Here is a 27,766-nt window from a genome sequence, read left to right as displayed (position 1 = left end):
ATCCCTCTTTAACATGCAGATGAATAGATGTTGTAATGTTTTATTAAGCTATGAGATGGAACAATAATCACCTAATATTAAAAGACCTCACCAATATTACACTCCTAGTTGTCTTGTTCTGAAGGTTGGGGGAACTGCTGTCTTCAGAACTGAAGCAAAAGCAAATGACTTCTGTATTTCCTCTGGGAGAGGTATGGTTTCTTTCTAAGAAGTTTGCCTATGGGGTTAAGGCTCAAAAAAAATTGTCCTCTGGGACCAGATTTCCAAAGATAACAAGAAACAGAGAGTAAAAGAAGCCATTGTGTCTAGCAAATTCAATTTTAGGAAAAGTCCTGCGGAACACTTTGATACATGTTGGATTTGTGATATCACGGATGAAGGCAAAACCTCCAACATTGTAGATAGTAACTCAGGCTTGCCTCTCCATCCTGTGAAACCATCTATGTGTTACTGTGTAATTTTCAGTCCTCCCAGTGTGCCTAGGGCCATCTTCTAGCTCTCTGGATATTGTATAGATAGGAATAGAGTACATAGGCTATCTGTTGATTATCCTTTGCTCTTGATATGTGGCTGGCCATCTTTTTTTCCCATAATATATTTATTTTATAACACCTTTTTGCCACTTTTTCTGCTCAGTTCCTCATCTATTGTTTCAGCTGTGCCCAATCCTCCCCTCTCCTGAATTGTGGCACCAGCAAATTTGATAAACATGAATACCCCCAAGTCTTCTATTTCACTGAAGATCTCAGGTAAAGAGAGATAGATAATATTTCTCTATTCTCATTCATTCTTGCTCACATGCCCATTGAAGAGTTGAGCTGAGACACCAAAGAGATGCTGATTGCAAGTGTTCTACTCATCGTCAATCATCACCAGAGCTGCTCCAATCTGCTGCTACTCTGCCCAGACTCTTCCCTGTATGACTAGAAAATTCCCACCCCTTCTTGTTCTCTTAATCTGAATAATTGAATCCTTGCCCACCTAAAAGTAAGTTATGTTCTTCTCTGCTTCCATCTCCTGTTCTATCACCACTCTATATCTCAGCCCTACCACCTCCAACTTCCCTCTCTAGATCTGCCTGCTTCTTCAACTGTGCCCTCTGGAATTTCTGTTCCATAATTAACAGTCTCCCATGCATTTTATACTTCTTTTTTGTGTTTGTTTCATATTCTAACACAGAGTACTGGCCTTCCCCAGATGACACCACATCTTTAGTCATCCTTTGCAATATTGGCTATCTTTTCTCATACACTTAGATACATCGGTCCTAGAGGAGAAGTTGGAATACTCCCTGCTTGCCATTACCATTTCCAGACATGCTGCAATCATTGAGCAACCTCTCCTCCTTTGGTGATTGGCTGATACAAATTTGTTGTACAATCCAGATTGTGGTAGCTGTTACCTACAGGATGGTGGTCAGATGACTGTCTTTCCTTTCTCAAAGAGTTCAGCACCTGGCTAAGTCTCCCTCTCTGCCACAATGCCTATCCTTATATTACAGATGCCAACATTCATGTCAACGTGCTTAAAACACTCTTACCTACCACTTCCCTAATCTATATAACTCCAATGCCTACTCCTCTTCAGCCACATACAACCCTGGCGCTACTCTTGATCTTGCTATCACACACACTTGTTTCATTCCCATGATTTAGGAGTCTGAATTCCCTTATTCCTAACCTCCTAAGATCCCAGCTCTCCCTCTGTCTTATTCCTCCTAGACCTATTCCTTATCTCTGCCATGACCAGGAATCCCTCTACCACTCAGTGTTTGACCAGAGCATCCCTACTGTGCACACATATTCACCCCCTCACATACACCCATTGTCTCTCTTAAGTAGCCTGTAAGATCTTTGAGGGCAGGAGCTATTTATTTCTGTCTTTATCATCCTATTGCCTAGCACAGTTCTTGGCATGTAGGGGGTACTTCATGAATTAAATGTTTATTGATTAATTGATTATCACTAGGAGGACAATGGCATAGTATAGCAGAAAGAACGCTGGCATTGTTTAAAGGAGACCTGAGTTTGAGTTCTAGATCTTCAACTTACTAATTGTTTGACTTTGGGTAATTCATTTGACCTCTCTGAGCCGCAATTTCCTCATCTGCAAGATGGAGAAATAATCCTTCTATTATTTGCTTTGCAGCCTATTTTGAAGAAAGTATAATAATATATGCATTACCTAGTTCATAGAGTCAAGAGGCTCAAATGAGATAATGTGTATAAAACACAGCCAATAAAGCATTCTAAAAATCACAATTGTTTATCAGCATACATTTATTTTATGCCTACAATATTCTGGGCATTGTGCTGGGTGCTGGGGATTACAAAGACACAGAAGTGAAAGGCTTTGACCTCAGGGAACTTACCTTTTATTGTGAAAAAACGAGGTGCAAAAATATGCAAAGTAATTGGATAATAATGATTATTCTATTAGCCTCCTACATATGACTATATTAATTATTAATATTCTAACTCACTTCCCTCCTCTATACAAATATCTTTAGATTGGAAGGGGTAAGGAAAGAAGAATGCTAAAATAACTATAGCCAATTTATCAGTGGAATGCATTTTATTCACAGAAGAAGAGCAAGAGAGTGTTGGGAGGAGGAAGAAAGAAGATACAACCATCCATGAGAATCCAGTGCTGGAACAGTGGTGGGTGAGTGATTCATTGAGTCAGTCAGGAAATATATGTTATGAGCCTACTATGTGCTGGACACTGTGATAAGCACTACAGATAAAATGCAAGGAGAAAACAGTTCCTGTCCTCAAGAGGCTCACAATCTAATGGGGGAGAAAGGCAAGATATATAAGATATACGTAGAGTAGGTGGAAGCTCATACAGAGAGAAAGACATAAGAGGCAAGAGGACCAAGAAAAGCTGCCTATGAATAAATGAAAGTAGGGGATTAATAAGGGAAGTAAAAGGAGAGGGGAAGGGAATGGACATCATATGTGCATTAGTAGAGAGGCTTGTGCATTCTAACAGGAGGACTATTTAGCTCCCAAACCAAGTTGGCTAAATTTCTCTTTCAGTATACTCACCAGTGACTGGTGAAGGAAGGAAGAAAGGAAGGAAGGAAGGCAAGAAGTGAGGAAGGGAGGAAGGGAGGAAGGAAGGGAGGAAGGGAGGAAGGCAGGGAGAGAAGGAGGGAGAGAAGAAACACACTAAGCAATGTGTAAATGATAAAGGAATGACCCTGACAATAACCATGCCACTCCCAACTCAAAAAAGCACCAGTAGCTTCCTATTGCCTCTAATGAGACAATCAAAGCATATTTATTAAGCAACTACAATGTGTTTAATACACTCCTCTGATATTTAAAGCCATCTACAAAGTTAAGACATAGCCTCTCTTTCCATACTTGTTACACTTCACAACCCTTCACACACTCTATGCTCCAGCCAAACTGACCTGTTTACTGTTCTCCACATGCAACATTCCATCTCCCAACTCCATGTCTTTAAATTGGGCTGTCTTGCACACCTAGAACACACTCCTTCCTCATTTTAGAATCCCTGGCTCTCTTCAAAGCACTAGTGACCCCCTACCCAACCACTATTCACATTTACCACATATATTTTACATTTCCTTACATGTTTGTTGTCTTAATCTAGTAGAACGTAAGCCCATGGAGGGAAGGGACACTTTTGTTTTAGACTGTTTGCCTGTTACATAATAGTTCTTTAATAAACACTTGATTGATTGTTGGAGAGATAAGACACACACAGGAAGAAAGAAAAGAAAGAAAGAAAGAAAGAAAGAAAGAAAGAAAGAAAGAAAGAAAGAAAGAAAGGAAGGAAGGAAGGAAGGAAGGAAGGAAAAAAGAAAGACAGAAAGAAAGAAAGAAAGAAAGGAGGAAGGAAGGAAGGAAGAAAGGAAGGAAGGAAGGACAGGAAGGAAGGAAGGAAGGAAGGGAGGAAGGAAGGACAGGAAGGGAAACGAAGGGAAGGAACAAGAAAAGAAGAAAGAAAGAAAGAAAGAAAGAAAGAAAGAAAGGAAAGGAAAGGAAGGAAACAAGAGCAAGAAGAAAGGCCATAGAAAGAAAGGAAGAAGAAAGAAAGAAAGAAAGGAGGAAGGAAGGAAGGAAGGAAGGAAGGAAGGAAGGAAGGAAGAAGGAAGAAGAAAGAAAGGAAGAAAAGAAAGAAGTAAGAAGAAAGAAAGGAAAGAAGGAAGGAAGGGAGAGAAGGAAGGGAGAGAAGGAGGGAGTGAGGGAAGAAACACACTAAGTAATGTGTAAATGATAAAGGAGTGATCCTGACAATAAATGCTAAAGGCTCTGACCCATTTTGGCAGATTATTAATGGTGAACAACTTGACTGAAGAAGCATGGGACCCTAGACTTAGCATGATAAAAGAGATTATCTAGATCAATTCAGTAGTCTCATTTTACCAATCAGGAGTTCAAGGTCAGGAAGGTACTTGGGGAATCAGGACTCACAAATTCAAGTATTTTGCTTATTATTTCACTATTTCCAATATTCATCTTCAATTCATTTCCCATCTCATAGTTTACAGTGCCACAGTTTTTAGAGCAAATGTAAAGCTCAAAAGGACCTTAGAACTCACTCTAAAAGACATAATGGTCAGTAAGTCAGTTAATCAGTCAATTAATATTTATTAAGGATTTCCTCTGTGCCTGGTTCTATGCTAAGTGCTAGGGATACAAAGAAAGGCAAAAACATGATCCCTTTTCTCAAGGAGCTCATGTTCCAATGGAGGAGGCAACATACAAATGACTATGTACATGTGAGATATACACAATTTGGTGTCATGGATCAAGTGTTGGCCTTGTAACCAAGAAGACTTGTGTTCAATTTCTGTTTCTTATATTTACTAGCTGTGTGATCATTGGCAGGGCACCTAAACTTCTCTGAACTTCAGTTTCCTTATCCATAAATTGGGAATAAAAGCATAATAGTATCTAGAGTGTTGAGCATGGAGTCAATAAGACCTGAAAATTAATGAAGACGTTTACTAGCTATGGACAAGTCCTGGACGAGTCATAATTTGTCTAAACTTCAGTTTACTTGTCTGCAAAATGGGGATAATAATAGCACCTACCTTATAGGGTTGCTGTGAAATTACATATGTAACGGACTTTGCAAACCTTGAAGTGCTATAGCTAGCTATTATTTATATTATCATCTTCACCATTACTATCTTAGAGTTGTGATTATCAAATAAAATAAGGTATAGAAAACATTCTGTAGACTTTGAAGTCCTATCAAGGTATCAGCTATGATCTAATCCAATCTTCATATTTTTACAGATGAGGAAACTGAGACACAGAGAGGCCAAACGGATAGTAACACATCCACGATTCAAACTCAGGTCCCCTGATACAAATTAGGCTCTCTCCACTCCGATCATTCGAAAAGAGTTGCTTGAGGATGAATCCAGTTTTGGAAGGTTTGAGAAATCTTGGGCATTCAAATCAGGAGGGTTTTGTTCCTTTAGAAAGTGCTCATTTTAACTACATAGTTTGGGAAAAATTTTAGGTGTAATTTCAGAAGAAATCCCTCTGTAAGAGCATTTTGAAAACAAATCACAGCCTAACAGTCTAACCTATGAAAGGAATGATTTACCACTTGGACTAGGTTGGCTCCACCTGGAACCACTTTACTCCAACAATGACCTCCTGAAAATTAAAGTCCCCAGTACAAAGAAGAAAACTCAATAAAGATGACAGGCTTTCAGGTAACACCTCTCCAGGGATACAGTTCATGTGGTGTGTGTGTGTGTGTGTGTGTGTGTGTGTGTGTGTGTGTGTGTGTGCTTGTGTATGCAAGACATGCAGTCAGATTGAACTGGCTAATTAATGCAATAAAGGAACAAAAGAGGGATAAGAAATCCAGAGGAAGGGCCAGTACTGAGTCATGAATATGTGACTTTTGATTCTCTACTTATTTATTAATAAATCTGCACATTTCAGTACAATGCTGAAATGCATATTTCATATCTACTTCTTAAAGAGGTAAAACTTTAATAGGAGGACCATATGGTTTTGCATTTGCCTCATAATAAACAATATCCCATATAAATTCCATGTGGCCCAGGTAGAATCTGGCTCTTTCTGGTAGAAGTGCTCCTTGTGAAATGACAAGATAGAGATACTATGATGAAATCCTATCCTATATAGGCCCAGGCACTGACCTCTCAATTTTTCTGATTCTGTAAAGTGTTGGTTGTAGGCAAAGGACTTCAGCTCTGCCTGAAGCCCTTCTAAGAACCAATAACATCCATGTGTTTGAAATAGCTTTTAGTTGATAAAAGACAGGAAGAGGAAAACAATAGGGGGTTGGATCATCTCAAAGCGCTTTGGTGGGAGTGTTGACAGGCAGTAGCAGAATACAAGACTGTGGTTATTGCTCTGTTAACAGGTTGCTCTGTAAATCCATCCTTTGAGGGACTGCTAAAGCAAGGTGAAGGAACTGAAAAAAAGAAAAGGAAAGGAAAAAACAGGAAGTACACACCAACAATAAAAATTAGATTTTTAATGAAAAACACATCTCTAGAATTTAATGTTTCCACATCAAAAGAGACATAAAATGCCTGGTAACAGAATAGGGAGCTATTAGGAGAGATTTACTCAATTTTATAACAATCTTAAATAGCCACCATTGCTCCAAACATGATAGCTTATAAGCTCTTCTCTTTTTCTCTCCTCTTCTTTCCTTTCTTTTTCCTTCTTTTTGCTTCCCTTCCTCTCTGTGTCTTTGTTTCTCTGTTTCTTTCTCTTTTTCTCTCCCCACTCTCTTCTCCTTCCTTCCTTCTCTCCCCCTTTCTTTCTTTCTTTCCTTCCTTCTTTCTATTGATGCAAATATGAGAAGAGAATAAAGATGGTGAAGAATTTATTTTTCACATAAGTGAGTTATTCAAAGATTACAGAGTTCATATTCATTCTAATCTTGTAGCTATTATTATGCAATGTGGCCTGAGTGCAAAATGAAATGATAGGGAGGGAGGGAAGGGAACATTCATTAAGTCACTACTATGTGCCAAGCACTATGATAAGCCCTTTACAGATATTATCTCATTTGATTTTCATAACAACCCTATGAGAGTTATTGTAGTCTTGATTTTATAGTTGAAGAAATTGAGTCACACCGATAGGAAGTGAGGCTAGATTTGAACTCAGATCTCCCTGACTCCAGGCCTAGCCCTCTATCCTGTGGGGACAGATCCATGAAATGAAATGATGCCAAAAGAACTTCAGGCTGAAAAATTACTACAAAATCAGCCATGTTGTTATAGAACCTATGCCTGCTCCACATAAAGTTCTTGGGCTAGTATAGGCAAAAAAAATACACATAAGCACGCAATGACGGAAGAAGCTGGGGAATGGTAAGAAAAAAAGTGTGCACACTGAAATGGAGGAGCAGGATTGAGCAAAGTAGGACAAACTTGCAGGAGCCAAGTGCCTCTTCTACTTACAAATGCCTTGACAGGGCTAAAGCACTGAGGGCATATGGTGTACCTTCCTTGGACTATTCCCTGCCTTTGGCAATCTGGTGAAACCTATGAGCCCTTTCTCAGAGCAATACTTTTAAATGTACGGTATAAAATACATAGGATTACAAAGGAAACCTGTTGCATTAAAATGCATCTATCAAAATATTTTTTAAAAATGTTTATGGACCCCAGGTTAAGAATTCCTTTTTTTATACTCACATGCATTGGAGTGTCTATTGTGAATGAATAGCCCTGGGAAAATACCCTCCAGATCCCCCACTGAAAGTGAGGGGTTTTGGCTTGACTGTTTGAGGGAGGGGGTGGGAGAAAGTTTGATGTAAGTGCCGAAAGAGGACCACATCTGCTGGGTACTAACTTATTTGTATTCATTTCTAAGATTCTGATTAAAGGCTACATTTAAGAATGACTTTGGAAGAACTTTGACAGAGATGCAACAATAAGAGGATGACAAGAGGAGCTACATAGGTGGATATTGATTAACCCACAGCCCCGGTGGATGAGACCAACAACATGATCTACAAAAGGGTGGAGTCAAGAGGTGAGGAGCCCCTGGTTCCCTGAGTTCTAGAAAGAGGCCCAGAGAACTTGGAAGTCACCCCAAAACATCATCTCATGTTGGGTCATGTACATGATAGATACCTATCAAGAGTAATTGATTTATAATAGCACGTGCTCTGGGACACCTAGGTGGTGCAGTGGATAGAGCACTGGGCTTGGAATCAGGGAGACTCATCTTCCTGAGTTCAATTCTGGCCTTAGACACTTACTAGCTGTGTGAGCCTGGGCAAGTCACTGAACCCTGTTTGCTTCAGTTTCTTCTGTAAAGTGAGCTGGAGAAGGAAATGGCAACTCACTCCAGTATCTTTGCCAAGAAAACCCCAACAGGGGTCAAGAAGAGTTAGACATGACTGAAATGACTCAACAACAAGAAGCACATTCTCTGGTCCACACTAATGAAGATCCATCACTGACCAAGGTCACGCCAGAGTAAAAGGAATGGAGTTCAGGTCAAGGAACAGTGAAATGTCACCAGCTCGAGAATATCAAATGAAAGCCATGGAAACAGCTCATAATAAATAACTTTTAAACACTAACAATAGTTAAACACTAACAACAGTCCCTCCAACCATCAGCAAACATTTATTAAATGCCTTTCACATAATTCTATCACATTATCCTACGCATTTTTAGTGAACTGGCTTTTTCTTTTTTAAATACACACTAAAAGGCACCAAGCCATAGAGAACTGAGTTCTCTGTCTCTAATTATTTAATATGGAAAGATCAAATCATCTCCTCTCTCTGAACCTCAGTTCCATCAACTCCAGAATGGGGATTTGGACCAGATGGTCTCCAAGGGTCTGGCCAGCTCTAACAGGAAACCATTACTTTAAATATATGGGTTCTTGTTTGGTACAGACAGAGAATAGTTTCATAAACATAGTAAAATCTAGACCAGAGGTTCTTAACCTAGCATATAAGATTGCTTTAAAAATAATTTTATAACTCAGAATAATTTATTTCCTCCGTAATTCTATGAATTTTGTTTTATGCATTTAAAGCATTACTCCGAGAAGGGGTCCATGGATCAGCCTATCAAATGGGAACATGACACACAAAAAAGATAAAAAAAAACTCATGATTTAGAACTAAACACACTTTCAGGTGCCAAAAATCCATCTTTCAGACATATCGAGGGACTAAAAATCATTCAGAAATGTTTGCCTCCACTACCCATTCTATTAATATGTATTAAATGATCTCCTAAAATAATCAGCACATAACGAAACATAGTAAGATAGGGGAGAATCCTTCCCTTACCCTGAGTTACTGTGTAAGTTGAGCAGTCTCTCTGAGCCATACTTTCTCGCTAGTGCCATGACGCTAAGGATGCTAATTCACCTCTAAAAGTTGACAGGATGAAGCTGTCATTAGTGTAAGGTGCTAAAAAGCAATTAATGCAAAGTCTCACCACAAAAGACCAAACTGTAGTTTTGTACCACTCCAATCCCACAAATTTCAAACAAAAGCAACACAGAAATGCTGCCCACTCTCCATTAGCAGTACTACAATGACTGTTTGGAGGAAATGACCCATAAAGATAATTTATGATCTTTCCCATAACTCTTAATGCAGGAATATAATAATCCTTTGTTAGCCCACTCTATACAGTGACTAATGGGCCACAGCCTAAATGGAATATCATTAAAACAGGAGTTCTGTAGACCTTGCACCATACCAAAATAAAGTTTAATATCCTTATAATTCCATCTGTCCTCTGTTTTCTGATTTGAAAAATCATCAAAAGAGTTGCAGAGAAGTAATTCTTATGACTGGCGTATGAAATACATCTCCTCTACAGACACTAGATTTATAGAGAAGATATATTTCATATACCAATTGTAAGGGAGAGGATATTTTTAAAAATTAAGTGTGCTAAAAAATTTAACTGGAATTATTTTTTACAACCTTTTGACAGCAAAGCAGAAGTATGTTCTTCTTCAATATTCTCTAGCAATAGCAACAACAAAAAATGTATTTTCAAATTTTTATTGTTCTGAAGCATCCGGATTTTGGGGGTGGGTGGGTGGGAATAAATGAATTTTTCTACTTTAAAAAATGTTGTCATAAAGTTCACCTAATTATCTAATATGACAATTACAAGGCAAGTACTTCCAACTATACTGCATTATTCACCCAATAATTTTTTCCTTATTAAACCACAAAGGATGGATCGAGTCTTAAATAATAGCCATAGGTCCCAAGTAATGGAAAATATTTAGAGGACAGAGGCTGGGGTAGTAGATCACATGCTGGACTCAGAATTAGGAAAATCAGGGTTCAAATCCTGCCTCTTGTACTACTTGTGTGACTCATGGCACTCACTTCTCTCATCTTTAATCTCCCATTTATTAAATGGAAATGATAATAACATCAAGTTCACAGGGTTGGTGTGAGGACAAGATTAGATAAAACATGTAAGAAATATTTAAAGTGCTATGTAGTTAGCTATTAATGCAACAAAGTTCAATAGTCATCTAGTCAGCAAACATTTATTGAGGATTTGCTAGGTGCCAGGCATTATGCTAAGCTCTTGGGATAGGAGGAAAGGCGAAAGCAGTTTTGGAGGAAATGGAATGTTCTCTTAGACAGGAAAGCACTAGAGTCTAAAGGATTGGGAAAGGCCCCCTGTGGAAGGTAGGATTTGAATTGTCTTGAAGAAAGCTAGGGAAACTAAGAAATAGCTGAAGTATGAATGAAGAATCAGCAAAAGAGACAAAGAAGAGGCAGTTAGGAGAAACAGCAGGAGAGATCAGGGTAACAAAAACAGAGAGAGGAAAGACCATCCAAGAGAAGATGATTAACAATGTCCGATGCTGCAGAGGTCAAGAAAAGGCTATTCGATTTGGTAATTAAGACAGAATTGGTAACATTGGAGAGAGCAGTTTCAGTTGAGTGATGAGGCTAGGAGCCAGATTGCAGAGTGTTTAGAAGACAGTAAGAGGAGAGAAGTGGAGGCACAGAATGTAGACAAGGAGTTTAGTCAGAAAGAGGAGAGATAGAAGATGAGAGATAATTAGTGGAGATGGTTAGATCATGTGAGGGTTTTTTAAGGATGCTCATAGGCAATAAGGAAGTAGCCAATCAGTAGGGAGAGATTGAAGATAAGAGAGAGGGTAGGGATGAGAGTCAGGACAATCTCCTGGGAGAAGATGAGAGAGGTTTTGATCTTGGTAAGTTGAAGAGCCAGTTTTTCATCTGAGATCAGAAGAATGAGATGGTGAGGGAAAACGTCTGGGTTATGTGAGATGATTAGGGGAAAAAATGGAGGCTCTTGGTGACTGGCTTCAAATTTTTTGGTGAAGGATGGGGTGATGCTTCACCTGAGAGGATGAGAGGAAAGGGTGCTGTAGAAGGTTTGAAGAGAGATGAAACTGATTGTAGCAGCTTCTGGGGTGAGTGGAATGGCAAGTCAATGAGTAAGGAATAGAATGGCTTGTTTCAATAAGAGCATAGTTGATATTAAAGAACATAAATTTGTAATGAGCCTAGTCATCATGGTTGGGGGATTTCTTCCAGTTTAGTTCCACAGTATGTGAATAGGAGTGAGGGAGGTAAATGATAGGAGTAATCAAAAGTTAGGGCTTAATAAGACATAAGAAGCAATATGACACCAGGGTAAAGGATTCTGGAGTAGAGAGGACAGTGCAGAGTTGAATTGGTTCGAAAGGGTTCGAGATAGGGAATGGAAGAATATATAGGCATATGATGGCCTGAGATAACTTAGAAGTAGAAGAAATGGAGGTCACAGTGAGGATAAAAAGGTTAGAGGTCATAAGTCATAGGGAAGGGGGAAATGATAAAAGTTGGTGATCAGGTAAAGGAATTTTGGCATTTGTGAACATGGAAATCAAACACTTGTGGGTGATGGAAAGACCAAGTGTATGATCAATTCTATGTGTAATTGTGGTAGAGTGGAGAAGCACACCATGGGGACTGAGTAGGAACTGGGAGATTAGGGTATTTGAAAGAGTATGATTATCTTTAATGAAGTCTTCTAGAATATGAACAGGATAATTTATTCTTTTAAAATAATTTCTTAAATAGCTTAGCTTCCCTTAAATAACTTATCTTCCCAAACTATTCCAATTCTTCATACAATCTGCAAATCTGCATTCATGTTATTATGGACATACCTGTCTGTGAATGCCCACACATATGTCCACACAAGCATATAATCCTTCATGGACACAAGTAATATTATTGCTCCATCATCGGTGAGGTATGTCTAGGTGAGCTAACCAGGCATCTTCTTCATCACTACTTCTTTTTCCCACTATGAAATTTAATAAAGAGTGGTCATGGAGTGACACAGCAAAGGCATCTTCATGATGCCTCAAAATGTCACCTTTAATTGGTTTGGAAATAGGAGGGGCCATTGGTTCAACACAGAAGGGAACATTAGAAAAAATACATATATTCAATTCTCCCTTTCCCCAAACCATTAGCTTCAAATACTTATATGCTGTGACTCTTCCAACAACAACTACAAATAACTGGTTTAAGAAATACACACACAAGTGACAGACTTGAGGTCCAATAAACTGCTTACATGGCCACATAGTGAAATAGAAAGAATACGGAATTTGGAGTCAAGAGAGAGTAGGGTTCAAAGCTTACTTCTAGAACTCAATAGTTACATAATCATGGGAAAATCATTCAACCTCTCTGAGCCTCAAACTCACCATCTCTAAAATGCAGATAAAAACTGTAGTATTCATCCCAGAGTTGTTATGGGAATGCAAAATAATGAGCAACATGGATATAAGATATGAATATTCCCATTTTCTTTCAGAAAGTTTTTCTTATGTAATCTTGAGCTTTATTATTTAGTAAATTTACGCATTATGAACAAAGAGAACAACACGTTTAGGCTCTAGAATGGCTATGACATCAATCAAATTAACCAATCAAAATGTAAGCCAACAAAATGGAAGTGTTTTTAGGGCAAAGACTGTTTCATTCTACTACTTTGTCAATTGGTTTATCGAGCCAGTCCTCCTGATCCGCAGATGAAAACAATGATGAAAACAATTAATTCAAATTGCAACCTTTAGAGCTAGAAAGAGACAGTGATTTTATTGGTGTAAGAAACTCCTAACGAGGAAAAGTCCTTGCCCAAAGTAAAACTGACCTTCCTCTGCCTAATCATAATCACCTATCGTCCCATCTTTCCCTGTGCCTCACTCCTCCTAAATCTGTTCTTTGTCTTCACTATAATCCTTCAGTCCCTCCACTGACCCCTTTTTCAAGCCATTACTCCTGCTCTGACTTCACATTCTTCCCTTCCCATCCTTTTTCCATAGTTAACCGATTTAACTCCACACTATCATAAATTTCAATCTCTAAACTCTGTTCCAGTGATACTTATCCTTGCAAAACATCATCCTTGGATGACTACCACTATCAGTGTCCTCTGACACTATTCATGGACTCCTGAATGAAGCTGAAGGAAGTCATGTAACTATCCTAACTGGATTCATTATAAAATCATGTTATCCAATTTCAACTGGACTCTCACTGCAGCAAGGCAATCTTTTTATTCCTCCCTAATTTATGCTCTTCAGAAGCAATCCCCAGTCTTTTCTTATCTCCTCAAGCCTTCCATGCTTAGCCCTCCCATCATTCTCTCAGCTGAAGACTACTATTCTCACTTCACTAAAAAATTGAGGTCGTTTGTCATGTACTCACTTTTCTCTACTCCTTATCTCACAGTTCCCTGATATCATTTCCCACTTTCTTCTCCTTTCCCCTAATCTCTTATGATGTAGCCCTTCTTGCCAAGGCCAACCCTTTGATACATACTCTTGATTTGTTCTCTTCTTGTCTTCTTTAGCAGATTGTGTCTTCAATCATCTTCCCCTTCTTTAATCTCTCAACCTTCCCTTTCTAATGGTTCTTTCTCCTTTACCTTAAAACATTCTTAACTCTCTCTTATCCTTAAAAACTCTTTCATTAAATCCTACCTTCCCCTCAATCTCTGTTCTATATTCCCTCCCTCAATCAATCAAAATTCCAAGACATGCTATCTACATTCATTGATTCTACTCTCTCTCCTCTTACTCTTCAACCCTTTGCAATATGTATCACAAACCTCAACAATCAATTGAAACCGTTCTCTCCAAAGTTACCAGTGATCTTTTAATTGCCGGATATGAGGTTTTTTACTCAGTCCCAATCTTACTTGACATTTTTATCACATTTCATGCTGTTGATCACCTTCTACTCCTTGATATTCTTTCCTCTCTGGTATTTCACAGCATTGCTCTCTGTTTTCTTTCTGCCTGTCTGACCATTCCTTCTCAGTCTCCTTAATGGGCTAGATCCCCAGAAAGTGGCTAATTACTAGTCCCTTGGGGATTTAGGGATAATCTTGAAGGGCTGGGTTTCTAATATTATTAATCCCAAGCACCCACTGCTATACTTTCCAATAATGATCAGGGAGGTTAAATTGGATTTTAAGCAAAGGTATTTTACTAAGATGGCATAGCAAGAACAGGAGTTGGAAAAGTATTCCACCAAAGAATCTGTGATATGCTGTCCCACATGTGCACACAGTCTGTGGGGACAAAAACTTTTAAGTACAGAGACTCACATGTAGAGAACCCAGTTGGCAAACATGTAACTTAAAACTCCTGCTTACTCAAAGTCCTCTCTGCCTTAATGGAAACCTCATGAAGCTCCTCTTGGGTTCAGCTCGTTACCAGGCCTTGAGGCTCAGTGCATTTGTTAATACTATGTCTCAGCACTCCTCTCCCAGCTAGAGGTCACAATCCCTCATGTTGACTTTCTTTGGGAGACTATTACTCCAAGCTAGATGGGATGTACTCTCATGCTCCCTGCATCATGTACTATCTGTGTCTGCACAATTCTTTTTGATGACATGATCAATGGAGATTGGGGAGGAAAGGGAGAAAGAGAATTTATTTCTTTTCTCCTATTTTTTCCACCCCAAGATTGCTCAAACCCAAAAGAATAAGTTAGAGATAGCATTTGAACTGAGATCCATCTGAATCTAAGGTCAGCCTTCTAGCCATGAAGCTATATTTCATCTTATATTATACATATACCTAGTAAGTGCTTAATGTTTGTTTTGTTTTGTTTTTTCATTTAATTCAGCTGTATAGTCATTACATCTATATTTCATTCAGTCATGGCCTGATGATGACCAACCAGATTCATAAATGAATGAAAAGAATTTATTAAGCATTTGTTATATGCCAAGCCCTGTGCTAAGTGCTGGGGATATACTTTAAAAACATAGAAAGTCCCTTGCCTCATGGAATTTACATTCTAAAGAAAGAGAACTATGCAGTGAAGGAATCTATAGTTTAAGAAGTAATAAAGTTGTTGGAACCATAATGTAGTAAACTGACATACCCTTTCCTAGAGTCAATGCTAGTATTGATATGACTATAGTTCTTTGGAATAAGAGATGGAAAATGGTGAGGTAAAAGGGTATGCATAGTAGCAGGGCAGAAAATAAAAGGGGTAGAGATGAGATAAAGCGATCCTAGGGAGTACATGTCTATGGGGCTTACCTCCTCCTAGGTGTAGTCTTGGTGGTATGGGACTCAGAGGTTCCCAAACTTATTTGGTTTACTGCCCTATTTTCAAAAAAAAATACTCAGTGCCCACTTGGGGTTAGGTTAGGTTAACCCTTATTTTTATTTACCCCCCCCAATTGCACCTAATGTTATTACTGCCCCTAGGATCCCCCTGGATTGCTCCAGAGGTCCCCAAAGGGACAGTATTACCAATTTTGGGAACTTAAGGAATTTTAGATGATAGATCATCAATATCAACATATTAGAAAAAAAAGATCTAAGAAAACAGTATAGGGATAGAGTGGGATCCAGGACCCTTAAGTACACAACTAATTTGGTCCTTTTTCTAGCAATTCAAATGACCATGGAAGCCTAACAAAAATTCATAGTGGTTCCAACTCTAGGAAGATGGGAAGCCTGAGGCATGTAAAACACTTCAGAGAAGCATTAAGTTACTAAATCATCCCAACGTGAAACATGATGAGACTCAACCCCTCCTGTGTTTGGCCAGGAAAATGGGGCACAAAGGAAACCAAGGACCATGCCTCTTGGAGAGGAAGCAAGATACAAAAGAATAGGTTAATTGGTAACACATAAGAGCACTCAAATGCTATTTCTTTTGTTAGACTTCATTAAAGAGCTAAAGTTACCTAATAAAACAGTAATTCAGCACTTCAAAGACAAGTGTGCTTCCTCCTTCTGTACAGTTGACTTATAGAATGACACTTCTGGTGCTCACACTGTGTCTGATGGTAGAGATCATCCTGGTTTTTTAGTGATTCCTATGAGTTCTTGGCATTCTCTATAAAAAGGATTCAGGGTCCTTAACCTGTGGGACATGAATTTGTTGTGTTTTTTTCATAGCCTTATAAGAGTATTTTAATATAATTGGGTTTCCCTCATAATCCTATGTATTTTATTTTATATATTTAAAGACATAACGGGAGAAGGGATCCATAGGTTTTACCAGACTACCAAAGGGGTCCACGACAGAAAAACAAAAAGCTTAAGAATCCCTTCTCTAGAAGCTCTCACTGAAAACTGACCTGATAAAGCCACTATATAGCTTTTTCTTAATTTCTACTTGAAATTTCCTTAACCTTTTTTTTTCATTATCCCAGATAGCCCCTACCTTGCCTTCCAAAAGTTTATTTGTAAGTTACTTGTTATGGTGGTTAAGACTCAGGCTAGTCCGTGAGAGACCATTTACCCAAGAATGTACCTTCAGTGTGGTACTAAAATTACTATTTCAATTACACCTAATCACCATTTATAACCGTGTTTGTTATGGGAATGCTTGTTATGTTTCTATGGGAAAATAAATGCTTTTCAAGGTCCAATTGGGGACACTGTGAACTCATCTTTACTTCAGGGCTCTGGAGAGGCAGAGGCTCTGTGGGGTAAAGAAACTGGGCTCTAATTCCTTCTCAACTCTTTATCTAGGTAAAGGAGAAATAGGATCACAGAATCACAGCTCTAGAGTGAGAGGGAACCTCCAGCAGCATCTTGTACAAGTCCTTCATTTTACAGATAAGAAAACTGAGGCTCAGAGAAGATAATGATTTAAATAAATTAATGAATTTTAAAATGCATTTATTAAGCATTTATATTGTGGGGTATAAAAATAAAAGACACTCTCTTATTTTCTAGGATGTCACACTCTAATTGGAGGGCACAATACATATAAGAGAGTGCAATTCCTGTATGTGAAAAGACCCAGACATTCTAAGAGAATAGCAATGGTGAGGATAATGAGTCCTTAAGGTACAACATCAAGTCATGGGTTAGTGCCTGGGGGGGTGTCTGTATAATCAAGTGACAGTTCAATTGATAAGGCCTAGAGGTCTTCCATCTTATTGGAAGGATTATGGTTGGTGGCTCTCTGATCATACAAGTGGTGTGAGTAGCCATGTCCTCAGGGCAAGTGGACTGGAGGAGCCTTACCTGTTGCCATTGGGGAGAGTGGGCCAGAGGGTCAAGGATTCTGGATTTCCTCTTACACATTGGCAAAGAAATTTTCCTCATCTGGGAATTCTCCATATCAGCGAAATAATAGATCCAGTCTCTATTTCTATCCTATGTACCAATTTAGAATTCATAAGGTCCTAAACAGAATTAATAAAAAAAAAAGTAGATGGAGTAGTAGGGGAGAGGGGGGAGGAGTGTCAAGCTAGGAGTTAGGAAGAGGGAAAGGATGTTAGTAGAAAGGTTGGAGGAGAAAGGAAACCCATAGCATTTGCTCCATTAGGCTGTCCCACAATCCAGGTGGCAATGGACAGCCTGGGACTGGGGAGTGGGAAGAAGGAGGACCACTACCTGTCATCTGGGCAGCTAGATGGCACAGTAGATAAAATGCAGAGCCTGGAGTCAGGAAGACTCTTCTTCCCAAGTTCAAATCTGGCCTCAGATGTACTAACTGTATGACCCTAGGCAAGTTACTTCATCCTGTTTGCCTCAGTTTCCTCATCTATAAAATGAGCTGAAAAAGGAAATGGCAAATCACTCTAGTATCTTTACCCAGAAAACCCCAAAGGGGACCACAATGAATCAGACACAACTGAAAATGACTAAATAACAACAAAGTCATCATCTGGCATGGGAGAGGAAGACATAAGGAACAAAGGGCATCCCCACTAGAAGGTGGTCTTCCCACCTAGCACCTCATGCCACTAATCTTTCAGAGGCAGAATCTGAGCTTAGGTATTCTGACTCTCCTGAAGTCTGTACTCTCCACTTCTACATTTACATAATAATGTAGGTTAGGCTAGTTCTCTTCCTAAAAGCCAAGGAAACTGTCTCTAAGACCTGTACTAAGTCAAAAGCCACCAACGTTTTGAAATAGTTTCCTGGTGGCATCTGGGTGTATTGATTCAGCTTCCTTAGGCATTCAGCCCATAGGCATAATAGCCTTGCCCTTGTATAGGTACCTTTAGACTTTGCGATGTCACAAGGCCAAGTGGGTCACCATACCTTGCCATGCTGATAAGACTATTTCTGTATGAAGGTAAGAGTGTGTGTGTGTGTGTGTGTGTGTGTGTGTGTGTGTGTGTGTGTGTGTGTTAGAGAGACAGAGAGAGAAAGGGGGGGAGAAGAGAGAGAGAGAGAGATTGTGGTTTAGTGGATTAATCATGTCTTTTTGACCCCTTTTGGGATTTTCTTGGTAAAGATACTGGAGCGGTTTGCCATTTCCTTCTCTAGCTTATTTTACAGATGAGGAAATTAAGGCAAACATGGTCAAGTGACTTGCTCAGAGTCACACAGTGAGCATCTGAGGCTGGATTTGAACTTAGGACCTCCTGACTCCAGCATGTCTACTGAAACTTATTACTCTATTCTTGTTGATTATCCTTTTGATGCTGTGGCTAAATAAACCTTTTGTTAACTGTTGGATGACATAAGAGCATCTTGTTCATTCCAAAATCAGACCCAAAGTCCTAGAGACAGCCTGAGTCAGGATTCAATCACCATAGCTAGTAAAAGTAAATTCGTCAGTAGGGACTCTCGGGTCATATTTTTAATAGTTGCTGATCCATTGAATGTCTTGAGCCAGCAATAGGTTTCTACCTAGGGAGAAGGGACATTTGTTAGGAGGCTCTGGAAGCTACATATATAAACCATTATATCACCATCATTGGCAGCAGCAGCATTTCTGTGGTTCTGTCTTTGGGTTTTGGTTCTTTGATACTTCAATGTATTGGCAAACCTATGTTTTGTTTTGTTTTTCCTTCTCCATGTTTCTAACAATTGCCACACACTGAATGTGTGTGGTCATGTTTTCTAATAGCCTGTGTGTTTCCAGTTTATAGCTAGTGACAAGACATCCAATAATAAAAGAAAAGATTTGGTCCTTCCTAATCTCTTCAATCATGAAGACCCACAGTTTCCAGTCCTTCATTTTTTATTTATCTAGGCTTTTCTTTTCTCAAACAAATCACTTAGAGACAAAGGCACTTTCTTCTACCCTTAAAGTGCTGAAATGGAATCATTCTTTCCAATGATTCAGACCAATTTGGAGCAAATTAGGTTGGGAAAAGAACAGTGAAGTTAGCTGGATAGCCCTAGGAAGGCTACGGTTTACTGCAGTATTGACTCTAACTCTTATTAAAATAGAAACTTGTAACTGCGCCCTAGGAGTTCCATAGCCTGCAGCAACAGCCACATGATCAGTGTGACTCAACTCATCATGAGACTAGCATGGTCAACTGGCAACATTAATTTCTTAGCTTTTCTAAGCTATGCTACATATTTACCAGTTCAAGAGGCAGCATGAGAAGCAATATGGCGGATTGGATAGAAGTCTGACCTTGAAATCAGGAATACCTGGGTGTAAGTCTTGTCTTTAGTAAATGCTAACTATGTGACCCTGAGCAAGTCACTTAACCCTATTTGCCTCAGTTTCCTCATCTGTAAAATGAGCTGAAGAAGGAAATGATAAACTACTCCAATATCTTTGCCAAGAAAGCCCCAAATGGAGTCACAAAAAGTCAGCTACAATTGAAATGAATGAACCAACAAATCCTATATACCAGCTTAAAATAAGTGGTGTCTTCAACAGGATTCATAAAAAGTAGTCAAGGCTAAAATAGAGTGAACCAGAAACTCTATACTGGAAGACATACAAAATTTCAATAAAATCCTGCCCTCACGGGCTTTACAATTGAATAGAAAGAAGATCAAAGAGATTATAGATTCACTAAGTAACTACTGGCTCACTCATTAGTCATGAGGCAATTCCTCCTCTTTCCCTTCTTCTCTGCCTCATTCTCTGCCTCTGCCCCAAAGTCAGATGATCTTTAAAAAGTATCAGTCTTTGAGTAGCACATGTAGATTGACAAACTTCTTGAGCCTTCCATAATCACAGAGCCAAATAATCTCAGAGAGAGAAAGAACCTCAGAGGTCATCTAGTCTGATCTGTATCTGAATAAGAATCCACTTCATAGTATCCCTGGCCTGTGGTCATCTATCCTCTAACTAAAGCCTATTTACAGCTGACCTCACTTCCTGAAGCAGCCTATTCTATTTAAAAAAAAAAAGATTTTTGAGCCAAATATCTTCCTCTCCACAGTTTTTACCATTGGTCTTAGTTAATGGGATGATCATCACCAAGAAAAAAAAAATCATCATCATCATCATCCCTTTGACATTACTGATTCCTTGGTTGTCTTCTTCAGCACCTATTCCTTCAAGACTGGCTGCTCAGGGCAAATGGAGCATCAAGTAAGCTTTATATTTCCTCTCATGTACTGCTATTCAACATCTCAACGATTCCTCCTAATTGTACCTAACACTGCCCTGGAAAGTTCTCTCAACTGAAGCCTTGGATAGTTGCAAATTGTCTCGCTTTGTTGTTGTTTAATTGTGTCCAACTCTCCATGACCCCGTCATCCTGTCCATGGGATTTTCTTGGCAAAGATTATGGAGTGGTTTGCCATTTCCTTCTCCAGTGGATTAAGGCAAACAGAGGGCAAGTGACTTGCCCAGGATCACATAGCTGTATGTGTCTAAGGCCAGATTTGAACTCAGGTGTTCCTGACTCCAGGCCCAGCACTCTGTCCACTGAGCCACCTAGCACAGAGGGTCTCAAACTTATTTGGCCTACTGGCCCATTTTGAAAAAAAAATTACTCAGCTCCCCGCGCCTCCCCCGGAAATCTACTTTCTTTAACCCTCTAGTAGTTTTTTGAAATTTTTGTCATTTCAAAAAATAATATAAACTGTGTATATTTTAAAATGATGCATCCTAAATTTAATGATTTATTGTAAATTTGTAGTTTTTTCCTTCACTGAAATTTTGATGACAAAATATTGTATCATATAACTGTGTAGTATCATATGGTAAACAAGTCATTAGACACACATATTCCTGCCCATGCATTCTAGACTTCCTGAGAATACATGACATGCTGTAATAACAAATACAGTGGCACTTTTTGTTGTCTTTTGTTTTGGAGAGTTTCTTAGCACTAAGGTGATCAGGTGCCTTTGACTGAGTCCTTTGTTTGAATCAAGTCTTCGATTTAATCAAGGATCCCGCTGACCCTGAAGAAGTGTATATATACTCTGAGGTTGGCATTTGGCTTTGGGGCTCACTCACTGGAAGAGTGTCGTGTGATTTGACCAGATGAGACTATGGGTAGCTGTTGGAGCTCCCCGGCTTTGAAAAACCCAGATGTTGGTGCTTCTCTCTCTAGTAGCTATGTATGTAATATCTTGGACAGACAGCTAGAAGCTGTGTTATTTTGCTCTGTTTACATAATTTCTGCTTGCAATGTCTATTTGTGTTTTCTCTGAAGTTCAGGGTGCTGACTTTCCCCCCTGAACTAAGTGAATGATATATGTATGTTTAATTAAAGTGAGATTGTAAACCCCTTAAAGTTGCTTTCCTTAGAAAAGCAGATCAAAGAACCTGTGCTAGCAGCCCTCCCGTGGGCTGGTGTTATTGGTTTTACACAGCTACTGTAGCAGCAAGTAGCATTGTTGTTACACATGCTCACCTGACAACAGTTGCTTATTAAGACCTATTGGCAGACTTGACCACCGAAAAGTTATAACTTACATTTTGTGTGTTTATTTGGAAAATAATGTAATCACTATGACTTTAACTCTGTTACACAATGACTAAAACATGTACAAATGGTTTTTCAAAATTTTTTTATCTTCTTTCCTTATGCTTCCACTGCCCCCTTATTTTTATTTAATGTCCCCTAATTGCACTCAAAGCTACTACTGTCCCCCTGAATCATTTCAGCGCCCCTCAGAGAGTGGTATTGCCTACTCTGAGAACCTCTGATAGCAGCCTCCTTCCTGGAAAGTTCTCTCAACTGAAACCTTGAATAGTTGCAAATTGTCCCTCTAGGTCTCCATAAAATGCTCCAGAGAAGCACTGAGATCTTTGATCATCACCTTCGCATCCTAAAAAGATGTATTCTTATTTATTTACAGCATAAAATGTATCATCTTTTTGGAGAAAGTGAGAGAAGAGAAAACACTGTCTTTACCTCTTCTACTCTGAACTCCAAAATGACTACACGGAGCACAAAATATGCATTGAACTAAGAGAAAAACTTCTCACAGATGTCTATACTGTACTTCTATGGCAGCAGCTCATGAACAGATCTGGTGCTAAGTGTTTCAGTGCTAGGCAGAGTCCCCTGCCTCTGTATGAGTTGGGTGTGGGAATGTTAGGGATCACAAACACAGCGAAAGCTGAATGGGAGAAGAAGAGGGTAACTAGCCGATGAGCTTACTTTAGCTTAAGCTGACTCAAGTCAGACAAGGTAGTTTGGCCTTTGCATTGCTGATCCTCAGACCCACTGTGGGCACACTTATTATCTTTCTTGCAAACACATTTTGAACCAAAGGTAACGTTAGGTCCATTTCCTTGATTGCAAATCTTGTGTCCTTTCCTTTGGAAATCCAGTCTTTTTGTTGTTGTCCTTGTTGTTAAAACTCTAGCAATTGCGAAGTTTGAGGGAATGAACTTAATACTAAAAGTTCAGTCACATTCCTAATAAAGACTTGCAATTTTCTCCTAAATGAAGAAGATAAATAAAGTCAAATCAATGTTTTAGGGTAGAAAGTGCCCTAGAGTGGGACTGAGAGACCTGGATGCCTTTCTTTGGGTCCCCAGCACTTAGCATAATGCCTGGCAGAAAGTAGGTGCTCAATAACAATTAATTGCCTGATTGACCTCAGCTTTGCCACTGGGGGAGCACTTTCACAGTCTGGATCTCAGTTTCTTCATCTGTGAAATGAATCATTTGTATCACATGAACTTAAAGGTATTTTCTAGCTCTAAAAATAAATAAATAAATTACAATAAAAAATTAAAGTCATTACTTGCTTTGTAATAATGTCTGTGTTATCTGGTATGAGAATAGAAGTCAGAATTGTTTTTTTTTTTCCTTAATAGCATTTTTTCCCCAATTAGATGTAAAGATCATTTTCAACATTCATCTTTGTAAAATTTTGAGTTCCAAATTTTTTGCCCTCCCTCCATCCCTTCTGTCCCCGAGACAACAAGGAATCTGATATAGGTTACACATGTACAATCATGTTAAACATATTTTCATATTAGTCATGCTGTGAAAGAAGAGTCAAGACAAAAGGGAGAAACCATGAGAAAGAAAAAAAAAGTGAAAATGGTATGCTTTGATTGGCATTCAGACTCCATGGTTCTTTCTCTGGTTGTGGTTAGCATTATCCATCACAAGTCTTTTGTAATTGTCTTGGATCATTGTATCGCTGAGAAGAGCTAAGTCTATCAGAGGTGATCATCATACAATGTTGCTGTTGCTGTGTACAATGTTCTCTTGGTTCTGCTTACTTCACTCAGCATCAGTTCGTGTAAGTCTTTCCAGGTTTTTCTGAAATCCACCTGCTCACCATTTCTTGTAGTACAATAGTATTCCATTCTCTTCATATACCACAACTTGTTCAGCCATAGAAGTCAGAACTATTAAAACAGAGAAAAAACAAATCCCTTTCACTTTCCCACCCCCACACCATGCTAATATATCCTTAGCAAGCACTTATTTCAGTTAAGTTCAGAACATCATACATTTATTAAGCACGACCCTGTGCCAAGTGCCGTGAATAGGCACTACCCAGTTTTCAACAAGCTTCCAACCTAATCTTGGAAGCACAGAATGTTAAGGAAGAAACTCACCTCTTCCAGCTCCTTCATTTTATACTTGAAGAAATTGAGGCCTAGTGAGGTTTAAGTAAGTTTTAATGAGGTTTAAGTATTAGAGAAAATTTGAATTCAGATTCTCCCATATCAGAGTTAGTGCTCTTTCTTCTGAGCTCCAATTACAAGAAAAATATCTGAGCCAGTGATCTAGAATCTAGGCTTCTCTAGGAAACAAATCATTAAAATTCTTGAAGTCTATCTTTTTCATTGTGATTGCACATAATTGGAACTATTTGAATCCCAGAAAATGGACAAGAGCTCCCATCTTCTATTTTTCCGCTAGGTTTGAAAGTAGGGATGCTAATTAGCAGACCCAGCTGGGGATCTTGTCTAAAGGCAGAGTGTCTCCCTCGCCAGATATTTTGGAGATTAATTTCAGTCCTGCCTCCAGAACATAATGATCCTTTCTTTCTCCTCTAGAAGATAGAAGTCATCCTCACCCTTCACTTTTCCAGACTCATTAACTAATTCACACCACAACCCCACAGGGAGGAGGAAAGGAAGTGTTATTTTCCACCACTGCAAAGAATAAAGCTAACTTGATCAAGTCCCAAAACTCCATCAGGGCCAGGACAAGACCTCACAAATTCCCAATGCCCAAGCTAGGCTCTCACCACTGGGCCACACACTCTGCCTTGGGAGAGAGAAAAAAAACCTTTTAAAAACAACACCAAGAATCTCACAAAATACAGTTCCAAACTGGAGACTAATCTGTTGTCCACTGGGAAAATAAAGTTGGCTTTCCACCTATGGCATATCCATCAAAGTCTGACAAAATCTAAACTAAGGAAATTCTGCCTGTCTTTTCTGTTTAAATGATAACTGAAAATGTTGTTTGCTTTTGTGGCTATTTCAGTCTCTCAGCACTGCAATGTGGCATAAGCAGGCACTTCCTACAGGCCTCCTTTCTGCTCTGCTTCCTCTCACATCATTCCCAAAATGTTAATGCCAAGGCTCTAGAAGGAGAAGGGGGCCTGTCTTCTGACAGCAAGAAGTTTCCAAACAAAAGCATCCCCCCACACAAAGAATTAGGAGAATTCACCATGGTCCAGGACATTTTAAGTAAATATAAAACATCAAAGAAATCTATATGCCCAAATAGGGAGTTCTGGAAACATCAGAGGAGAGAGTTCATGGGATAATGCTAGAAGGGACCTTAAAGACCACCAAGTATAAATCCCTCAGAAAAGGCAACTGAGACGTAGTGAGGTTAAATGACTTATCCCATGTCACACAGCTAGTAAGTGTCTTAGGTATGATATGAAACCAAATCTTCCTGACTCCAAGCCCAAAGAGCTATTTAATTACCTCCATAATAAACCAAATTAGGTATTTATTTTAAAGTTACAAAATTTTGAAAGTGACTAAAATTATATCCTTCACTTAAAATTAAGTCACTTTAAAAAGTAAAAAAAAATTTTAAATTAGGAATTATGACAAGGATTACGAGATAAATATGAAAGTGATTGACAGTGTTTCAATGTTATAAAACCTATAGTAGGGTTTCTAATTGAAAATTTAACAGCACTTCCTACTTTACACTTGGTCATCACAAAGTCAATAACATACTCGAAAAATTACTTAAAGGAGTAACACTTAAAATCCTGTTTATAGTGTGTTTGTTTAGTGTAGCTGACTCCCTGAAATATGGCCCTTAAAAATCAGTCAATCAGTCAGCATTAATTAAGCACCTATTTATATGCCGGGTATTCCAATAAGTGCTGGGGACAGTCTGTGATTTCTTTAGCAAAGGAGAACTCCTGGGTGAAGGATTTCCTCCAAATGCAGGTCTGTACCTTTCTTGGACAGTTGCCTAGAGCAGAGCTGTCAAACACATAACCTCAGACTGCAGCACTCTCAAGTGCTGCCCAAACAAGATTAAAATGGAATGGGGTAATATTTAACAAAAGAAATTAAAATATTCTGTTGCTGTTCAATCATTTTCAGTCATACCAGACTATTTATTACTCCGTTTGCGTTTTTTTTGGCAAAGATACTGGAGTAGTTTGCCATATTCTTCTCCAGCTCATTTTACAGATGAGGAAACTGGGGCAGATAGGGTTAAGTCACCTGCCCAGGGTCACACAGCTAGTAAGTTTCTGAGGCTGTTTTTGAACTTAGGAAGACCTATTTTTCTGACTCTAGACCTGGCATTCTATATCCACTGTACCACCTAACTGCCCACAATAAAACAAAGATAATATCTTAAAATTAAATTGATAGGTGGTCCACAGGGATCCTTATCTACCAATTAGTGTCCCCCATTTCTATTTGAGTTTCACATGACTGGCCTAGGGTACTGAGAGGTTAATGGACTTGCTCGGAGTCTCACAGCTAGTATGTGTCAGAGAATGGACTTGAATCCCAAGTCTTCTTGACTCAAAGGCCAGCTCTTTATCCACCCTTACCGACCCTAGGGACGCAAAGACAAAATGGGAAAATCCCTACCTTGGGAACTGTGTTGGCAACCAAAAATGGGCTCCTTAGCACTTAGTCAACAAGTGCCCTTGACTAGTTTGGCTTTTTCCCCTGAACTGAATGCTGTTTGTATGTTGGTCTGGAGTAAGCTTGTCGGCCCCTTCACCTTGCTTCCCTTGCTTAAGGTCATGGAAAGAACCTATGCTTTTCCGGTCAACCCCTTCACCTTGCTTAAGCAGATTGAAAGAACCTGTGCTTTCCCCGGGGTACCTTACACCCCCACAGAAGCCAGATGGTTAAAAACAGCTTCTGTTGGAGCCAGAGGCTGCTATAGCTACAGCCACAGCCAAAACTGAAGCAGGAGCTGCCAGTAGCAGAGCTGACCTACGGGAGGAAGCTGAACAAGGACTTGAGGCCAGTGGGTAATCTTTTTACCATAGAGGGGGAAGCATGATTTTGTTTTACACCATCATGCTTCTCTGTAGCCTCCTGGTTACTCTTGTAAGGCGTACTTATTGGGCCTGGAAGCTTTTGATCAATATGTCAAAATGGGGATGCTGGTTCATGGGTTGGTTACTGTGGAGCCTAAATATATGCTTTGATTCTTCTGCCTCCTACTTTGAGAGTTTCTTATATCCGGCGGTTCCGAACCTTTCAGACATATATATGATCCTCTTTGAGATTATAAACTCTGCCCTCCTAATACAGGAACCTTGCTCACTTCTTTTATTTATTTGTTTTTCACTTATTTATTTATTATTTAATTTTACCATTCAATTTTTTAAATTTTGAGTTTCAAATTCTCTTCCTCCCTCCATCTCTTCCCTTATCCATTGAGAAAATAAGCAACAGTATAACAATTATACATTTGAAGTTACACAAAATATTTTTCCATGTTAGCCATATTGCAAAACAAAAGAGCAAGAAAAATTAAGAAAGTGGAAAAAAACTATACTTTACTTTGCACTCAAGAGTTCATTTCTCTCTCTGGAGGTAGATGGCACTTTTCATTCTGAGTTCTTCAGGATTATCTTGGAGCATTATCTTGATCAGAGTAAGGAAGTCT

At 39.1% G+C, this 27,766-nt stretch overlaps 1 pseudogene; it reads left to right on the top strand.

Moving 5' to 3' along the window:
* Positions 1–7,331: 7,331 nt before the first annotated feature.
* Positions 7,332–27,766, top strand: part of LOC118839711 — a 33,209-nt pseudogene continuing 12,774 nt past the window's right edge.

The sequence above is a fragment of the Trichosurus vulpecula genome, chromosome 1 (assembly GCF_011100635.1).
Source record: "Trichosurus vulpecula isolate mTriVul1 chromosome 1, mTriVul1.pri, whole genome shotgun sequence".
NCBI classification, from domain to species: Eukaryota; Metazoa; Chordata; class Mammalia; order Diprotodontia; family Phalangeridae; genus Trichosurus; species Trichosurus vulpecula.
Note: the sequence above shows the minus strand (reverse complement) of the source record. Positions and strands in the feature narration are given on the sequence as shown.